The sequence below is a fragment of the Pongo abelii genome, chromosome 3 (genome assembly GCF_028885655.2).
Source record: "Pongo abelii isolate AG06213 chromosome 3, NHGRI_mPonAbe1-v2.0_pri, whole genome shotgun sequence".
NCBI lineage: Eukaryota > Metazoa > Chordata > Mammalia > Primates > Hominidae > Pongo > Pongo abelii.
In genome coordinates, this window is record NC_071988.2 from 127564557 (window position 1) to 127578542 (window position 13986).

General features: G+C 39.7%; 1 protein-coding gene across 4 annotated transcripts in view; it reads left to right on the forward strand.

Moving 5' to 3' along the window:
* NPNT (nephronectin) overlaps positions 1 to 13986 on the forward strand; it is a 79414-nt gene that overhangs the window by 13874 nt on the left and 51554 nt on the right. The window contains exon 1 of one of the 4 annotated variants that reach the window (XM_054553208.1): positions 7350 to 7442. The gene's annotated coding sequence lies outside the window, so the exon portion shown is untranslated. 4 annotated transcript variants of the gene reach the window in all.

Consider the following 13986-nt stretch of genomic DNA (forward strand, 5'->3'; position numbering starts at 1 on the left):
AGGAGAAAAGTATAAAATTATGAAGAAATAATGTGTAGGTTTGCTAAATGTTGTGTTCTTAAATCTTGTGTTGAGGTCTGTTGAATTTTTTTATATCTTTAATAGTTCTAAAGTAGTGTACTGAAAATTCGGATCGTCCATGTTGCTACTTAACTTGTTGTCCATAGGGTCTGTTGTCCTGGATGTTGGTGTTATAAATGTACAGAGTTAGGTAGTTTTCTGTGAAGAGTTTGCAGGCTAATATCAATGTCTTTGACAATGAAAAATATAGCATGAAAATTAAGGTTGGGGTATGGAGAACTTTCTGGAGCTATTGCTTTTTCTAGCTGATGATTAAGGTTGAGAGGCAGAAGTACATTGTGTCAGGGAGGACCTTTCCCTTTTATGCATGCACCTGACATTTATCACCTTTAACAAAGTGCACGTGTCACGCTGTGCTGCTTGCTTAAGGGGCTGTATGCCTCCAGTCTGAGTCACATGGTAACTGCATCAACAGTCTTAGCCTGTAGCATTTTATTATTTCTTTTCAAAGTTTATCCTTGGCCTAATACTTAGACATTTTATAATTCTTTACAGTAAATGAAACTATACATGAGAAGATGGGCATACCTTTGGATTTAAAAAAAAAAAAAAAGGCTCAGTTCTTTAAAGTTTCTTATCCTTGATTTTCCTAACACTGTCCAAAGTTCAGGACTGGCTCCAAACCCATAAACCTGTGTTAAGCAAGCAAGAAACATAATCCCCAAATAGTTTAGTTTCTCTGGTTTATGAGTCACAATTTCATAAAATCATCAGAGTGCTTATTAATTCCAACCACGTATAGTAAAGTAAAGAACCTTCAGAGGAACTGAAGCAAGGGTTCTTAGGCAAGTTGCCAGAGAGAGTTCTAGAATTCTAAGCTACCTGAGTAGCTTCGCTGAAATGTTGCTTGTATTTGCTACTGTGGCCATTTTATGATGGCCATAGAGCAACAGATTATCAAGAGAAAATGAGACAGATTTTTCAATATTATGTACTATGAATGAATCCTATTTTAGTGAATCTTTTAATGGGATTTATACCGCAAAAAAAAAAAAATTGTATGTAAGGCATTTATTTCTGGCAACTTTCATAAAAATTGTTGTGATGGTTGCATATAAAAATTTCCTTATCCTTCAATAGAGAATTTTTCCCAGAAACTTCCTAGAAGTAATCTATTCCAGATTTAACATTGCTTTGACATAAAATGCAGTTTTGTGTAGTTTTAAAATGCAAATTATAACATACAGGACATTGGCTAAAATTTTATCTTGAAGTCAGGTATATATTGATACCATAAAACTTACTAAATCTATGTATTTCAAGGCTAATTTATGCCAAGTAGGAAAAATATGACCCAACCTTAAGATACTACAAGGATAAAATAGACTATACAAAACTGTTTGGCTATTTGGTACTAATACAACTAGTTAGAACATAATGATGTTTGCTATTCTTTATTAAGTTGTTTTACCTTTGCTTACAATAATTTAAAGTATTTTTCCTGATAAATTTGATGATTCAAAATTGGCAATTAAAGAATATTAAAGAAACGGTATCCTTTTATATTTTTTTCTTTCTCATATATAACCATAGTCATAACATGTGTGATCCAGAATGTAGTTTGCTATTTACACTTTGATTTTAGCTGTTTGCTTAGATTGTACCTGATGTATTTTATTATTCTATTTAAGGAATGTGTCAACATCAAGATATGGTGAGTTCTTTTCAAAATAACAGTAGAAACCTGACCAATATAAAAAAAAAAAAAAAGTCTAGCAAGCAAATGTAATTTGTGTCTTTAAAAATACATAGCAATCATTCTGGATCAATAGTTAAATTATTGCTTCAATTAAATCAAATTGGACTTAGAATTTTTTTCTTCTTATATTACCCAAAGGAAGGCCCCATTCACCTAATTTTAAATTATACAAATTATACAAATAAATATACAATTGTAAATTACAGTGGATATTTAATCCTTTAAAGGCATTAATTTAGAAGAGAAGAATAAAATTATCCCTTTTCTTACCTCTAAAATCTCTAGGTTGATCAAACACTGACCATTATTAGTACCATTTCAAGTTTCTTCCCTTTACTTTCATCAAACTGGGTTATTTATGTATGTTCAAGTGAAATGGCTGTGCTTTCATGGTAATTCTTGTTGCTACTGACAACCAAAGCAGCCATGCAAGAAGAAAATGCTGTGGAAGGGAAGAAAAAAAATTATATTTCCTCCCCAAAGTTGGAGAGAGAAGGGAATATACAGTATGTAAGAAACAGGTAAGTAAAAATATATCAATTTTAAAACTATTAGCCTTTCTTACTAATTGATCAAAAGTTTAAATTATTTCAGATGCGTTTTCCAACTCCAATTTAAATAAAAGGATACTGTCTCTAGGAATCAGAAATTAATATTCTGGAAATAAAAAATTGGATTTGAAAGTACAGCATCACAAAAGGTCTGAAATATTTTAATTTAGAATTTGGACTATAGAAGAATAGCATAACTTCAATTATTGGTTAATATTTTTGTTATGAAATTTTTTTATAACAAAATGGTGACTAAAATATTACTATTTTAAACATGTCCTAGATTTTTTTTTGTTTCAGAAAAGCACTGAAAGTTGAATATGTGTAAGTCTCCGGGAATGTAACAAGTTGATAAATACCCAAGTCCAGCCTCCTTACAGAGAAAAGATCTGGAATTTCTTTTTTTGGACATTTGTTTTGCAGCTTTCTACGTCTTAAGGCAGAGAATAGCCAGGATAAGGTGCCAGCTCAAAGGTTAGATGAACATATTTCTTGAAATAATTTTGGCTAATCTATGTCTTGAAAGGCATACCTTCTAAATAATTTTACAAAGCTATAAACAAAACATTAGTTGTGTTTTTGAATTGCTTCTTTTTAGGAAAACTGTATTTCTTAGAGATGTGCTTATTCTATACATAATTATAGTAAGTTAATTTTAATTCCATTATTACATTAAACTTTTCCCTTTCAGTTGATAATTCCTTTCTTCTGTTTTATGAATCTAATTGACCTTCATTCTAAGCTAAAGGACAGTTTATGTTTTTAATGCTTAAGGAAGCAAATATAAAAACAAAGTCCACCAAATGAAATTACTAACACCAGCCTATCATTAACCTGAGGGAATTGTATTTCATATTCATTAATTCTCCATGGAACAATTCAGGTAAGAAATATTTTTATTGTATGAAATATGTTATCAGTTATAATAGCACTTATGGGCATTTATGCTCTTGTTTTAGGTACATAAAGGGTTCCTTGTTTAAGATATTTTTGGCAGTAAATAATGTCACTTATCACCCTATGACACTTTAGTGGAAAACGGTGAAATATGTGGAATTGTAATGTTTAATGGAATTGATTCTAAGAAGACAATGTTCTTTTTGTTTGTTTGTTTGAAACAGAGTCTTGCTCTGTTGCCCAAGGTAGAGTGCACTGGTGTGATCTCGGCTCACTGCAAACTCCGTCTCTTAGGTTCAAGTGATTTTCCAGCCTCAGGCTCCTGAGTAGCTGGGATTACAGGCGTCCACCGCAATGCCTGGCTAATTTTTTATTTTTAGTAGAGATGGGGTTTTGCCATGTTGGCCAGGCTGGTCTTGAACTCCTGACCTCAGGTGATCCGCCGGCCTCAGCCTCCCAAAGTGCTGGGATTACAGGTGTGAGCCACTGCACCCAGCCTGACAATGTTCTTTAAACCGATTGAAGAAACTATCACATGTCATGAAAAATGTTTTTAAGGCAGAATTTTAATAAAAAAAAAAATTTGGGAACAAAATTGATAGTACTAGAAATAAAAGTTCAGAAATTTCTTTGTTCAGGGAGACTTAAAACATACGTATTTTAAAGTTACTAGCAGTTATAGGAGTGACTAGTAGAGCTGTGGCTTACTTTAGGGAGGCAATGCCAAGGAAAGAATAGAATGTGTGCTTGGCCACCAACATCTGGGTTCAGGAACTGTTCCTATGACTTACCACCTGTGAGAAACTAGACATTTTAACTTTTCTGAGCTGCAGTGTTGTAGTCTTTAAATCTAACTTTGCAAGATTCTTACTGGTTATAAGGAGGTGGCTTCCACAGTTCTTGACAGATGTTTGCTATTATTAGTGTGTGCTCAATATATACAATACAAATGGAGAACTCTGAGCCAAGTTTTACTAGGATCCATCTTAGGACAGATGGTACAGCACGTTTTCAAATGGTTTTGTTTACCATAATCATCTTTTGGAAATAATCAATTGGAAGTAGAACAATTCTTCAGTTATTCATTTCTAAAATAAAAACTTTCATGGGATAGTTGTCTGTGCTTCTGAACCGGTTGTCCCATTTCTCTAATAATATCCATCCATAAACCTCCTAGTATAACAGTTTTGGTTATCTAACAGTGTTTGCACTTAGGAAATGAATTGAAGGGAGATGGAATTGAATTGTGGAATGTGAGCATTTAGAGTTCCTGTGATTTATCTGATAATTGTTTGAGAGCTTACTAGAGGTAAAGAGCTAAGTTAGGTGCTGGGAAGATACAAAGGTGAATAAAACAGGGACCCTTACTTTCAAGCAGCTCAATTTAGTTAAGATGATTGGCTCTTATTCCTTCTATGATTCTTAAATAGGAAAAAGTTAGGGATAAAGATTTGAGGGAGTTCAGGGAAAAACTCATTTCCTGCTGAGGAGGATCAAGGAAGACTTCATGGACTCAATGGTATTCAGTTGATACTATATATATATATAGTATCAGTATATCTAGTATATAGTATCAGTATATACTGATAGTGAGTGACATGAATGCCTACAGCTTCATTTTACTGGGATGATATCTGCAATAGTTGGTCCTGGATCATGCAGGTAATAGCTGGCTCTCTCTCTCCATTCTCTCTCTCTCTCTATATATAATATAATATATATTATATTATGTATATATAATATTTATATATTATGTATATATAATATTTATATATTATGTATATATATATTATGTATATATAATATTTATATATTATGTATATATATATTATGTATATATAATATTTATATATTATATATTATAGTATTTTTATATATTATATATTATATTATTTTTATATATTATATATTATATATTTAGAGAGAGAGAGAGAATGGAGAGAGAGAGCCAGCTATTACCTGCATGATCCAGGGCCAACTACTGCAGATACCATCCCAGTAAAATGAAGCTCTAGGCATTCACGTCACTCACTTTCAGTATTGAAAGCCCACAGAGGAAGGCAATACTGGATAAGAAGCATGTTTTGGTATAGGATTCTGTGAGAGCATATCTTAAGGGGCAGTAGCCCAGACCAGCAGTGATGGAGTGGTGATGGCCCAGCAGAATCCTGAGGGATAAATCAGTCAAGTGAAAAGTATCCTGGGCACACAGAAAAATGCATTTAAGGCTCAGGAGCCAGAGAGAGGAGCACATTCGGAGAACTGTAAGAATCTCGCAGAACCAGAACTCCGGGTGAAAAACAACCACCTCGCTCTCGCTCTCCCGCTCTCCCGCTCTCCCGCTCTCCCTTTCCCTCTCCCGCTCTCCCGCTCTCCCTTTCCCTCTCCCCTCCCCCTCCCCTCTTTGGTCTCCCTCCCCTCTTCGGTCTCCCTCCCCTCTTCAGCCTCCCTCCCCTCTTCGGTCTCCCTCTTTCTTTTTTCGGTCTCCCTCTGTTGCCGAAGCTGGACTGTACTGCCTTGATCTCGGCTCGCTGCAACCTCCCTGCCTCGGGCTCCTGTGATTCTCCTGCCTCGGCCTGCCGAGTGCCTGGGATTGCAGGCGCGCGCCGCCACGCCTGACTGGTTTTTGTGTTTTTGGTGGAGAGGGGGTTTCGCCCTGTTGACCGGGCTGGTCTCCAGCTCCTGGCCTCGAGTGATCTGCCCGCCTCGGCCTCCCGAGGTGCTGGGATTGCAGACGGAGTCTCGCTCACTCAATGCTCAATGTTGCCCAGGCTGGAGTGCAGTGGCGTGATCTCCCCTCCCTACAACCTCCACCTCCCAACCACCTGCCTTGGCCTCCTAAAGTGCTAAGATTACAGCCTCTGCCCCGCCGCCACCCCGTCTAGGAAGTGAGGAGCGTCTCTGCCCGGCCGTCCATCGTCTGGGATGTGAGGAGCCCCTCTGCCCGGCCGCCCTGTCTGGGAAGTGAGGAGCGCCTCTGCCCAGCCGCCATCCCGTATAGGCAGTGAGGAGCGTCTCTGCCGGGCCGCCCATCATCTGGGATGTGAGGAGCGCCTCTGCCCAGCAGCCCCGTCTGGGAAGTGAGGAGCGCCTCTGCCCGGTTGCTCCGTCTGGGAGGTGAGGAGCACCTCTGCTCGGCCGCCCCATCTGGGAGGTGAGGAGCGCCTCTGCCCGGCCGCCACCCCATCTGGGAGGAAGTGAGGAGCGCCTCTGCCCGGCCGCCCCGTCTGGGAAGTGAGGACCGCCTCTACCTGGCCGACCCATCTGGAAAGTGAGGAGCGCCTCTGCCCGGCTGCCCCGTCTGGGAAGTGAGGAGCGCCTCTGCCTGGCCGCCCCGTCTGGGAGATGAGGAGCGCCTCTGCCCGGCTGCCCAACGTCTGGGAAGTGAGGAGCGCCTCTGCCCAGCCGCGGCGTCTGGGAGGTGAGGAGTGCCTCTGCCCGGCTGCCACCCCGTCTGGGAGGAAGTGAGGAGCATCTCTGCCTGGCCACACCATCTGGGATATGAGGAGCACCTCTGCCTGGCCGCCCCGTCTGGGAGGTGAGGAGCGCCTCTGCCTGGCCGCCACCCCATCTGGGAGGAAGTGAGGAGCGCCTCTGCCCGGCCGCCCCATCTGGGAAGTGAGGAGCGCCTCTGCCCGGCCGCCCTGTCTGGGAGGTGAGGAGCGCCTCTGCCCGGCCGCCACCCCGTCTGGGAAGCGAGGAGCGCCTCAGCCTGGCCGCCCCGTCTGGGAGGTGAGGAGCGCCTCTGCCTGGCCGCCCCGTCTGGGAAGTGAGGAGCGCCTCTGCCCGGCCGCCCCATCTGGGAAGTGAGGAGCGCCTCTGCCCGGCCACCCCGTCTGGGAGGTGAGGAGCACCTCTGCCCGGCTGCCACCCCATCTGGGGAGTGAGGAGCACCTCTGCCTGGCCACCCCGTCTGGGAGGTGAGGAGCACCTCTGCCCGGCCAGCCATCGTCTGGGAAGTGAGGAGCGCCTCTGCCCGGCCGCCCCGTCTGGGAGGTGAGGAGCGCCTCTGCCCGGCCGCCCCGTCTGGGAGGTGAGGAGTGCCTCTGCCCGGCCGCCCATCATCTGGGAGGTGAGGAGCGCCTCTGCCCAGCCGCCCCATCTGGGAGGTGAGGAGCGTCTCTGCCCGGCCGCCCCGTCTGGGAAGTGAGGAGCGCCTCTGCCCGGCCGCCCTGTCTGGGAGGTGTACCCAACAGCTCCAAAGAGCGACCATCGTGAGTGGGCCATAAGGACGATGGCGGTTTTGTTGAAAAGAAGGGCGGGAAGTGTGGGAAAAAGAAAGGAGAGATCAGATTGTTGCTGTGTCTGTGTAGAAAGAGGTGGGCATAGGAGACTCCATTTTGTTCTGACTAGGAGAAATTCTTCTGCCTTGGGATGCTGTTGATCTATGGCCTTTCCCCCAGCCCCGTGCTCTCTGAAACATGTGCTGTGTCAACTCAGGGTTAAATGGATTAAGGGCGGTGCAAGATGTGCTTTGTTAAACAGATGCTTGAAGGCAGCATGCTCTTTAAGAGTCATCACCACTCCCTAATCTCAAGTACCCAGGGACACAAACACTGCAGAAGGCCGCAGGGACCTCTGCCTAGGAAAACCAGAGACCTTTGTTCATGTGTTTATCTCCTGACCTTCTCTCCACTATTATCCTATGACCCTGCCATATCCCCCTCTCCGAGAAACACCCAAGAATGATCAATAAATATTTAATTAAAAAAAAAAGAATCTCAACCCAGCATATGTGGGGTATATGTTTGAAGGGCATCTGATGAGAGACACAGTAGGAGAAGTGGGAAAGGACTCCTGGAAGGCTTTTGATATCATATTAAATACATTTGCCTTAATCACAAAGTTATAGGGGAACACTAAAGATTTTAAGCAGAGAAGTTACATAATATTTTAGAAGATAGCTGGTGGTAATGGATCAGATCTAGCACTCAGGTGAATTTAGTTTTGCTTGGAGTGTTTTAACATTTTTTGAAATTCATGTAGTAGTCAGTGTCTCAGAGGAGACATGGATATAAGGGTTGGTTCAAAAATCAGTAGGTCTGCATTGCTTCAAGGAGTCTATCAGCTGGGGCCTCTTCAGTAGCTGGCCCATTTGGAAGAAGTATGTGCCTCATTTCCCTGTGGGGCTCACTTCCTTTAGTGCAAATGCCTGGGACCTGTAGGAAGTCAACCTGGTGAGAAATTAGGCTTCATTTTAAGTGGTAGTGGGAACAAAGAGAAGGAGAGGGATTGAAAGATACTGAAAAGAAAGGATGGAGAGGCACACAGTGTTAGGGCAGTAGTGGGGCACATGGGCTTGGCAGACAGACTTGCTGCCACTACAAATTGTGTTTTTGAGAAACTTACCTAAACAGTCTGAGCTACAGCTTCTTTTTTGATAAAATGGAGATAACAGTCCTATCTAGTAGGACTTTTTATGAGGATCAAATGAGGAAACCCAAAGCGTTTGACTCAGCAACTGGCGCATATTCACATTCACATTCGGTAGCATGGCGGCTGCAGTATTTGTAATGCTGGTGGTGAAAGGTGAAGAAGATGTAATCAAGATTACTCCCAAGTCTCTAGGACATCATTTGGTGAGCTAGAGAACACAGGAGAAGGTGCAGATAATGATTTCAATTTTGGATGTGTTCAGTTTGAAGTGCTTGTGAGACTTTGAAGTAGAGAGACTTGATATGTGCTTGGATTGCAGGGTGAGATCTGAACAGAACACAGGCTATGATTTCATTTCTTTCCACTATTCTCCTAACTCAAACCTTCCTTCCTTTTCCTTTGTCAGCTTCAGTCAACATTGATTATTGCCACAACTATCTCCACGGAGAAACAGCTTTAAAAAGTAGAAGAAGAATGTGGGATAGGTAAAAATCTATGTTCCACATCTGCTGAAATGTTATCTAATAGTTTTAAGTTCTTGAAAAAAAAATCTTTCCGGTTTACCGTTTTGGCCTACCGTTGTAAGCAACTAATAATTCAACATTTGTTTATATCAAGGGCTGAAAAACAGTCATCCTCTACAAACATACTTTCTTTTTTTCCCTCTTTTGGTTGCTTTTTTTTGTTTTACATCACCACCACTCCTAACTCTAAGAAAATATTTGACTAAAAGTGAATCATTGTTAGTAGTGAATTCGTACTTTTTTTTTTTTTGAGACATAGTCTCATTCTGTCACCTAGGCTGGAGTGCAATGGTGCGATCTCAGCTCACTGCAGCCTCTGCCTGCCAGGTTCAATGGACTCTCCTGCCTCAGCCACCCAAGTGGCTGGGATTATAGGCATGCACCACCACGCCCATATAATTTTTGTTTTTGTTTTGTTTTGTTTTGTTTTTTCAGTAGAGACAGGGTTTTGCCATATTGCCCAGGCTGGTCTTGAACTCCTGAGCTCAAGCAATCCACCCACCTTGGCCTTCCAAAGTACTGAGATTACAGGCCTGGGCCACTGTACCCAGCCAAGCACATTTATTTTTTAAGTTTATATTCTGTCCTAATACAATGTATTAAAAATGAGCCCTGCCTCAAGTCCTAGCCTAAATGCCACTTTCTCCAGTCTGCTTTCCTGATTTTCACAGCAGGAAATCTTCTGTACTTCCTCTACATATAACACTTGCATGAAGCATGTCTCACATTGCCCTACATTGTGGTTATTTATGGATCTATATTTGTTCTGCTAGACTATTAGTTTCATGAAGGTGGGGACGGTGTCTTATACATCTTTATGCCAGTATAGCAGCTTCTGCAATGCCTCGTCCGGTTCAGTTCAGTACACTTTTGAAGGTGTAAGAGCTAGTCATTTCTATTTATTAATAAAAGGGATTTAAAAAAGATGGACAAGATGTAATCTTAATAAACATATTGTGGTTTTCAGGAAACAGTTTAATGAGAAAATGAATATATTTGTCTCCCTACCTTATGACCTTGTTACATATCGTAGATCTTCACTCTTGCTTAAGGTTCTAAAAAGAAATCAATTTATGTGCTTGAAAACACATAAAGGTAATCTGATTGTGTCATCTACTGCTTACAGTCCATTGGCTGTTCACAATTATGGGTAGAATCTTGATTATTTGAGTAGAAGCCTTTTCAGGCTGACATTGCCTCATCTGTGGAGGACTGTTTCTTGTTGTAGGCCCAGTTGCAGTGGACGGCACTTGCGTTTCCAGACTTCTGCTGCTTCATGCCTGTTGGCTTTTCTTATGCTGCTCAGTCTGAGTCAAAGGCCCTTCACCCGTTCCCATGGTGAATTTCTACTTATGCTTTAAAATTCAGCTCACATTTCCTCTTGAAAGTTTTTCCTGGTATCTTTCCTATTCCTGCCTCCCTGCAGAGAAATGCCTTCTTCTGTATTCTTTTAACACCTTGTACACCTGTCATGTCTGTCTTTGTCAGGAGACTGTACACTACAGAGCAGGTGCTGTGTATTTAAAGAGCTGAAAGTCTAGTGAGGGAGCTAGATAAGAAAAACAACTCTGAAAATATGGCATAAGATATATATATTTAAAAGTAAACTTGTATATACATATAATTTATGATAGAAGTATGCACAGAGGCTTATGAAAGCACTGAAGAGGGTACGAACTCAGCATGAGGCGTGAAAATCTTGGGGGTGATATAATGGTCAAACTGACAGGTGAAGCCTATCTAGATATTAGTGTAGCAGACAAGAGGGGAAATGGCATTCCATGTGAAAGTGTGGAGGTACTCGAGAGTGTATTTCTAAGAACTGCAATTAACTGCTATATTTGTGAATGTGATTGGAAATGAGGCCAATGGGATAGGCAAGGGTCACATCATGAAATGTGGTACTGAATGCCATGCTGAGTGTTTGAAATAGTATAATGAGCTAAATGAACATGATGAGGAGCCAGTGAATGAGTATAAGGAGCAGAATGGCATGCCGAAATCATGGGTTAGGGAGGTCCCTCTAACAACAGTTCAGGCCTAGATTGAAGTCCACAATGTTGGACACAGAAAGACTGTTGTGCCATCACTTACATGACCAATCTCTTATTGATGAACATTTAAGTTGTTTTCAAATTTCTGTTTAAGGTTCTTCATCAGATAAATTTGGAATAATTATCATTTTCTTTAGAAAACAAATAAGCAAACTAAAAACACCTGAAGGTCAAAATGACAAATCTCTGACGTCATATTAGTCGAGGCCCAGTAACAAAATTGATTTAATTTTAAAAATAATTAGTGTATACTTCAACCATGTATCAGTGACTCTTTTAAACATAGAGATTTTGGTTGCTAAAAAAGGTGATGATGGTTACATTAAAATTTTCTGGCCTTGTGTGATGATTCTTTAGCAAATCTGCTCAAAATTATAGTATCAGATATTTTAAAAAATTATAATTTTCAACTAAAAGAAATACTGTAATGTATTTCATCATATTCTATGAATTCTTACATTATGAAAGATATCTTTTATTTATCTTTCAGGTATCTATTACATTTCCTTTTTGAAAGAATTTTTTCTACCACTACATCTTTTCCAAACCTTTTTGACTTTCCTAAACCTATGTAATTAATCACTGCCTCTTCTGTGTCCTTAACATGCATCTGTTATCAGGACATCTCTGCTTACTTCTGTTTCTCCTTACTGGACTTACCTGCTTGAGGATGAGAACGTGCTCATCCCCAATTTTTAATATAGTGTCTCAGACACTGGGGCATTTCCTCCTTGTCATACTTATAATCCTCATCATAATTAGCATTTTATTGAGCTCTTACTAATGAGATGGGTACTGTTCTAAGTACTTTATTTGGGTTTTCTCATTTATTCCTCCCAATAAACCTGTGAGTAAGCTCTCTAATGAATCTTGTGAGTTTCCTGTTTTTTAAATAAAAAATTGCAATGAGAGCAGAGAGAAGCTGGGTAATCTGTATAGGTTGCACATTTCCTGAGTGGTAGAGCTGGGATCCCAGCAGTCTAACTCCAGCATCTATGCTTGTAAGCCTTTCTCTAAATTACCTTGAAAAGTTAACAACTTCTCACAAGTTAAATAATAATTGTCCATGTATTCATGTTATTGTACTCCTTTTTATATATTTCTTCCATGTTTTGTATTAAAAAAATTTTAAATCCACAGAAGCGTTGAAGCAATAGGAACAGTAAATACCCATATATCCTTATTGTTAACGTTTTACACATTTTTTTCTCTCTCTTACTTCCCCACCCCACCCTTCTCTCTTTCTTCCTCAACCATTTTTAACTAACTTACAGACCTAATGACACTTAATGCCTAAACACTTCAGCATTCATCTCCAGAGAGCAAGGACATTTACTTACAAACCACAATATCATTTCACACTTAAAAAATTTAGTATTGATATAATAATGCTATGTAATAAACAACCCATATTTAGATTTCCCTAATTGTCCCAATAATGGTTTTTATGGATTTTTTCTTTTTGATCCAGATCCAATTAAGGATCAAACACTGCATTTAGTTGACATTCCTCTTTAATTTAATTGCTTTAAAACAATTCTACCACTTTTGTTTGTTTGTTTGCTTCTTGGCAATGATATTTTTGAAGAGTCCATATCAGTTGCTTGGTAGAATCTACCACAGTTTAAATTTGTCTGTTGTTTCTGCATCATTAGATTAGAACTAAATTTATTTGTAAGAATATTATATAGATGATCATCTGTTATGATATTCCTTGTGCACATATGTTGGTTTGTCCTACTATTGGTGATATTAAGTTTGATCACTTGATGAAGTGGTATCCATCAGATTTCTCTACTGAAAGGCACCTTTTTTTCTTTGTAATTAGTAAGTAACCTGTGGGGTAATACATTCACACTGTTTTGATACCCTGTTCCCCAACAGACTTTCACTTGGTGAAAGTTTTAACATCTATGGATAATCTTTCCTCAAATTAATTATTTCAATGATGATTGTAAAGTTCTGTTTTTCAAATTTCGCCATTCCTTCTACATGTTAGTAGGCATTGTTCTTTAAAGAGGAGCTCAGTCTTCTTCCTTTTTAGAATCACTTCGTAACCGTAGATTCTTTTTTTATTCCACTGTTATCAATAACTACCATTATTCTTCTTGATGCTCAAACAATCCCAAATCTAGTCAGTGGAACTCCTCCAAGCCAGCTTCTATTCTTTTCATATGTCTCTACCATTCTTTGAGTACTTAATTGCTTTTTACAACAGAAAACTTATTCTAGCCTCCCTCCCCTAGCCCTCATTCCTTTTATTATTTATTTTCTGTAGAAAACAAATTAGAGAATGAAATATTTAGAAACAAAGATCCAGGTGCTAGCTGTGGGCATTGCTACTGTTACTCTACTAAAAAAAAAAAAAAAAAACAACAAAAAAAACCCAAAAACTTCACATTTCCAAATAAATAGTAACACTTTTTAATGTGTTCTTAAAGTCTTATTTGGCATTAATCTAAATTCCACTCTAGCACAATGAAAACAGAAAGAGAAAGTTAAAAATTTCAAGTAAACTGAAAACAACAATAGTGCTCAGAGGATTTTTTTTTAAGTGAAAAGGGATAGTACTTAATTTTGACAAATAAAAGCTAACTTGAGATGCACATATACAGATGCAGCCACTTATTTTGGTGGGGGACACTTCAGCAATTAAAATTTAAATAGCGAGAGATCAAACAGATACTTGATAAATGTGTCTGAATTGGATGTTCCCAGACACAAAAATAAAATGAGTTATTGACAGCTCTTGGGAGACAACATTATAAAGACTGGACACTTTATTTATTTTAACTTTATGTTCT